Raw genomic sequence first — 6,960 nt, forward strand, 5'->3', positions numbered from 1 at the left:
CTCTAGTGAGTATGTCTTCCCTTAGAACTTTGCTCTGCTCCTATACCACCTTATACTTCCCACTGAGAACTTACCCAAGTGGGGTCATATTTTCTATTAGCCCTCCCATCTCTTCCACCAGAATGTCAGATCCTTGAGTGCTTATATGCTATGATATACGTAAGGTCTTTTCCGCGCCGAGGAAGAAGGAAGGGCATAGCCACGAAGTGTGGAATAATAAAAGCTTTATTTAGTACAGGGCTTCCCGGACGATGTTCTCTGGTCCCAGGGGACAGAGGCCAGAGAAGTCACATGGAGAAAACCACGTGGGGGTAATTTAAAGGGTTGGCAGGGTGAAGGCGAGTTGATATGAGGTGGCAAAATTTCATTGGCTGACAGATGGTCGCTCTTTTCCAAAGGACTCCTGGGAAGTTTCTTTTGGCACGCATGGGTGTGGGTGGTTCCAGCCAGAGTTCCCAGGTCTGGTTCCTCGCGTGACCTTCCCCCATTGCCCACCGACCTCACAATATATACATTTAATGCCTCCCCATCACCGATTCTCTTTTTCCTTGCTAACAAAAAGCACAATTTTATTTGGAGCAGCAGTGAGCCCAACTAAAATAATCACCTTCTCAGAATTGCTTGCAGTTAGGGGTTGCCATGTGGCAGAATTCTAGCCAACAAAAGAAACCGAAGTCTCTGGAAATAAATCTCTTTTCTGAATAAAATTATAAAGCCTCACACAGGGAAAGCTTTTCACCCTTCCGTCTTCCTGACTGGAACAAGGACTAGATTCCTGGAGGAAGAGGCATTTTGCAACCATGCAGATAGAAACCCCATGCTGAACATGAGAGAGCAGAGACAGAGGGAGCCCGGGTGCTTGATGACATCACTGATTCAGCATGGACTGTGTGATCCTTGGACATTTTGGATAGGCAATGAGAAAATTTCGATCGTTTGAAAATCGCTAGACTGTTTTCCAAAGTAGCTATACCATTTACATCCCTACCAGCAGTGTGTGAGGGTTCTGACTACTTCACAGCCTCATCACTATTTGCTGTTACCTGACCTTTTGATTCTATCTTTCCTAGTGGATATGAGCTAGCCATCATATTATATACTGGAAGCTACTATGATTTACTTTTCCACCTTGAAATGATTTGGCAGTTGATGAAAACTATAATGTTTGTTATTTAAAAGTAGCTTGTTCTTGGATTTGATGACATGGTGCAAGTGTAAGGCTTATAGTATTATTATTGTTCTGGGCGCTACATTTAATAGAGACATTAGATTTCAAAAAAATCTTTGTCTTTGATAATGATAGCTATCTTACCATTTTAAGAGCACCTGGAATAGGCGCCCTTTACTTGGGTTTGAGTTATAAAGGAAAATGTATTCTCTTAAAGAAGCAGGGACAGTCTTCTGGCAACTTGCAAATATGTGGTGTATATATAAATATTTATGTTAATAGCAACTTTGTTTTGCTACACAGTCTAGTGGTTAAGTGCTTGGGTGATAGTTATAGGCCTTCTGTTTAAGTCTTGGCTCTGCTATTTAATAGTTGTGTGACCTTAAGTCACTAATCTCTCTGTGCCTCAGTTTCCTCATCTGTAAAATGGAGATAACAATAGTACTATATATGCACAGAATATATCTCAGAAGATGCTTAGTACATAGCATTCTCTCTATATTAGTTAGCTATAGTTATTAAAATTATTATATAGATGTGGCATTAATGATAACGATGGTGAAAATCATGATGATTTCAAGCTTCCTAAAGCCACTAAACAATAAATAGTGAATAAAAATGAACAGCCACAAGAAATGCTGATTAACCACCTGACCACTGCAGGTATAGCTAATGCAGCCTTGTTCTCGTTAAGGCCAGCCAAGCTCTTAAGCCTGGAGAATCTGACTAGACTGAGATGAGTGTATTCAGGTTGAGTTACCGTGGCAAAAACAAGTTGCTTTTTTTTTGTTTGTTTGTATTTTTCTGAAGTTGGAAACAGGGAGGCAGTCTGACAGACTCACGCATGTGCCCAACCGGGATCCACCCAGCATGCCCACAAAGGGGTGATGCTCTGCCCCTCTGGGGTGTTGCTCTGTTGCAACCAGAGCCATTCTAGCACCTGAAGCAGAGGCCATAGACCATCCCAGCGCCTAGGCCAACTTTGCTCCAATGGAGCCTTGGCTGCGGGAGGAGAAGAGAGAGAGAGGAAGGAGAAGGGGAGGGGTGGAGAAGCAGATGGGCGCCTCTCCTGTGTGCCCTGGCCGGGAATCGAACCTGGGACTCCTGCACGCCAGCCAATGCTCTACCTGAGCCAACCGGCCAGGGCCAAGTTGCTTTCTATTTATTTATTTATTTATTTATTTATTTATTTTTACAGCGACAGAGAGTCAGAGAGAGGGATAGACAGGGACAGACAGACAGGAATGGAGAGATGAGAACATCAATCATTAGATTTTTGTTGCGCATTGCGACACCTTAGTTGTTCATTGATTGCTTTCTCATATGTGCCTTGACCGCGGGCCTTCAGCAGACCGAGTAACCTCTTGCTTGAGCCAGCGACCTTGGGTTCAAGCTGGTGAGCTTTTGCTCAAACCAGATGAGCCCACACTCAAGCTGGTGACCTCAGAGTCTCGAACCTGGGTCCTCAGCATCCCAGTCCGACGCTTTATCCACTGCACCACCGCATGGTCAGGCCAGGAATGAAACCTGGGACATTCACATGCCAGGTCTGTGCTCTACCACTGAGCCAACTAGCCAGAGCCTTCCCCCTATTTTTATTCATTTCTTCCTTGCACAAATAATTGCCAAGTCCCACAACGACTGCCCCAAGGAATCTGCCTTCTACAACAATGGTTACTTCTCTCCCTGGGCTCTGCCTCTAGCAACAGATCCACTCTGGGAACTTCTAACCCAAGAATACCAAGTAGAAATTGTATAAAGTGGTTTTATTCAGATGCTGGCTGTCCAGCAGATTTAAAATCCAATAGATCTCTAGACAGTTGCTTGAATCTTTTCAGGAGTGGAAGGTTAAAGCCTAAGGTCTAATTCCTATTGCATTGTTTTTAAAAATATGACCTATGATGATAGGCCCAACTATATAACTTGAAAGACCTAGCATAAAATGAAAATGAGGGGCTTCACCTGACCTGTGGTGGTGCAGTGGGTAGAGTGTCAACCTGGAATACTGAAGTTGCCAGTTCAAAACCCCAGGCTTTCCTGAGCAAGGCACATACAAGAAATAATCAATGAACAACTAAAGTGAAGCAGCTATGAGTTCATGCATCTCTTTCTCTCTCACTCTCTCTCCCTCAAAATCAATAAATAAAATCTTTTTTAAAAATGAGGGGCTTTTCCTGACCTATGGCGGCACAGTGGATAAGGCATCAACCTGGAACATTGAGGTGGCTGGTCGAAACCCTGGGCTTGCTGAGTCAAGGCACATATAGGAAGCAACTACTTCAAGTTGATGCTTCCTGCCTCCCATACCTTTTCTCTCTCTCTCTCTCACTCTCTAAAAATCAATTAAAAAATTTTTTAAAGAGAGGAGCTTCTTGTTTAAAGGTATCAAGATTTAAAAAAAAAAAAGAATTTCAGGAAAGTGAGAAGAGAGCTTTAAAGCCAGTGTAGGATCCTTTTGAGGACATAGGCAACACGTCCGTGAAGCCAAGACTGTATGAAAGCTGACTTGTAAAAGTCCGATTTCTAGGTCATACTGGAATAATAATGAATTGGAATTTGTGGGGATGTTTGGTAACCGACATTCTTTTTTTTTTTTTAACAAACTTTATTTATTCATTTTAGAGAGAAGAGAGAGAGAGAGAGAAGGGGGAGGAGCAGGAAGTATCAACTCCCATATGTGCCCTGACCAGGCAAGCCCAGGGTTTCGAACTGGCGACCTCAACGTTCTAGGTCAGCACTTTATCCACTGCACCACCTCAGGTCAGGCTGGTAACCGACATTCTTAACGAGATTTCCAGAGATGATTTTGTACACAAAAGCTTGAAAACCTATTTCCTTCATTTGCTTGGGAAGAAGAAAAAGCACTTCTGTCTTTTAAAAGTGTTTTTGCACCTAACCTGTGGTGGTGCAGTGGATCAAGCATCGACATAGAACACTGAGGTCGCTGGTTCAAAACCCTGGGCTTGCCCTGTCAGGGCACATATGGGAGTTGATGCTTCCTGCTCCTACACCCCCTTCTTTCTCTCTCTCTCTCTAAAATGAATAAATAAATAATTTTTAAAAGTGTTTTTGCTTGCTTTCCTGGATAGCTTTTGGAGGCAGCCGAGAGGAGAGCACCTACCTCGCACCACCTTCAGCATGCTTCTTGCTCTCTCTCACACTCTTCATTCTTCTTTATCCCCCTCTGCCTTCCACTCTGCACTTGTTTGGGGTCCGTCATTGTACCCTGGTCATGGCTAAACTTGATTGGGCCCTGGCCAGCTGGCTCAGTGGTAGAGCATCAGCCTGGTGTGCAGGAGTCCTGGGCTCGATTCCCGGCCAGGGCACACAGGAGAAGCACCCATCTGCTTCTCCACCCCTCCCCCTCTCCTTCCTCTCTGTCTCTCTCTTCCCCTCCCGCAGCCAAGGCTCCATTGGAGCAAAGTTGGCCCGGGTGCTGAGGATGGCTCTGTGGCCTCTGCCTCAGGCGCTAGAATGGCTCTGGTTGCAACAGAGCATTGCCCCCTGGTGTGCGTGCTGGGTGGATCCCGGTCGGGCTCATGCAGGAGTCTGTCTGACTGCCTCCCCGTTTCCAACTTCAGAAAAATACAAAAAAATAAATTAAAAAAAATAAACTTGATTGATGACACCCAAGGTATATGAACTATTAAACAAAGAGAAAGTTCAAAAGGAGGGAGTAAGATTTTTGATAGTCTGGGCACTTTTTCTGTAGGAATTATGACTTTTTTTCAGAGCCCCCTTTTTTGCCCAGTTTGCTTTTACTTCTAATGCAACAGAAAATGGGGGGGGGGGTCAGAGAAACAAAGCTATGTGAGCAACGCCAATCCCACCCTCAGTGACTATTTGGTCACATTCACTGGGTCAGTGTGGTTTACTCCACAGTAAATACATGCCAGTTTTTGGAACTTATTTCTGCAAATTGTCACTTGACTGAATTGCAACACCAAGGGCTCAGGAATTGTTCCTGGGTAACTTTAGAAATAGTTCTATCAAATTACCCTGACTAAGCATATGGTTATAAATTCTGAATTTAGCTGTACATCATCAAGGCATTTCAAGGTTAATAAACCTCATCATATTATGGAATTTAAAGTTTAGCACAAGAGCTCTTTTTTTAAAAAAGGTATTTTTATTTATTTTTTATTTTTATTTATTGATTTAAGCAATAAAGGGATGGACAGAGAGAGGTAGAGAAAAATAAGAACATCAAGCTTGTTCCTGTATGTGCCCTGACCGGGGATCGAACCAGCAACCTTTGCACTTCAGGATAATACAATCAACTGAGCTATCCTGCCAAGGCAAGAGCTCTTTTCTTTTGGCTCACAGTTTTCTGTATGTTATTTCTTAAGTAGTCACTAAGCAGAGCACATGCTGTCTAGAATGTTTTTTTAATTAACAGGTACTATTAAATTTCTTATAAAACTACACTTTTCTTTATTGATTTTAACCTCTATTTACTGTCACCTGCTACAGTATTTGTAGTTTCTTAAAACAAAGCTTTATTATTCTACATTTTAAAAGTAATAAAACTTTTGCATTTCTATTTCCAGTCTCATAACAAGTGAGAGATTAAATAGAAACAACCCTTTATAACTCTGAAATATTACATAACCCTGGAGTTCTTAAATTTTTTTTCTCTTTGCTTTTTATTTTGGTAAAGTACTTAACCTGCAAAGAACTCTTACAGTTCAATAGTAAGGAGGAAAACAACTAAAAATATTCACATAGGCAAAAGATTTAAACAGATATATCACAACAGAAAAGATAAAAATGGCCAATAAGCACATGAATCCCTGGCCAGGTAGCTCAGTTGGTTAGAGCATTGACCTCATACATCAAGATTGTGGAATTGATCCCTGGTCGGAGCACATATAAAAATCAATCAATGACCTGACCAGGCAGTGGCGCAGTGGATAGAGCATCGGACTGGGATGCAGAGGACCCAGATTTGAGACCCCGAGGTTGCCAGCTTGAGTGTGGGCTCATCTGGTTTGAACAAAGCTCACCAGCTTGGGGTTACTTGGTCTGCTGAAGGCCCACGGTCAAGGCACATATGAGAAAGCAATCAATGAACAACTAAGGTGTTGCAACAAAAAACTGATGATTAATGCTTCTCATCTCTCTCCGTTCCTGTCTATCTGTCCCTATCTATCCCTCTCTCTGACTCTCTCTCTGTCTCTGTAAAAAAAAAAAAAAAAAAAAAAAAATCAACCAATGAGTGCATAAATAAATGGAACAACAAATCAATGTGTTGCATTTTTTTTCTCTCTCTTCAATCAAGAAATAAATAACAAATATAAGCTCGTGAAAATGTTTCAGCATGCCTGACCTGTGCTGGCGCAGTGGATAGTGTTGACCTGGAATGCTGAAGTCGAGGGCTTGAGGCCTGGGGCTTGCCTAGTCAAGGCACATGTGGGTGTTGATGCTTCATGCTCTTCCCTCCTCTCTCTCTTTAAAAATGAATAGTAAAAAATAAGTTTTAGCACCATTTGTCATTAGAGAACACAAATTAAAACTATAGGAAATAATACTAACTTACCCACTAGAAAAGCTAAACTTAAAAATCTGACCAAACCAAACATCGACCTGGAATGCTGAGGTTGCCGATTCAATACCCTAGGCTTGCCTGGTCAAGGCACATATGGGAGTTGATGCTTCCTGCTCCTCCCTCCTTCTCTCTCTCTCTCTCTCTCTCTCTCTCTCTCTCTTCTCTCTCTAAAAATGAATAAATAAAATCTTAAAAATAAAATTAAAAAAAAAAGAACATAGGGATGCCTGTGTCTTTATTAAAA

This window comes from Saccopteryx bilineata, chromosome 2, assembly GCF_036850765.1.
Source record: "Saccopteryx bilineata isolate mSacBil1 chromosome 2, mSacBil1_pri_phased_curated, whole genome shotgun sequence".
NCBI lineage: Eukaryota > Metazoa > Chordata > Mammalia > Chiroptera > Emballonuridae > Saccopteryx > Saccopteryx bilineata.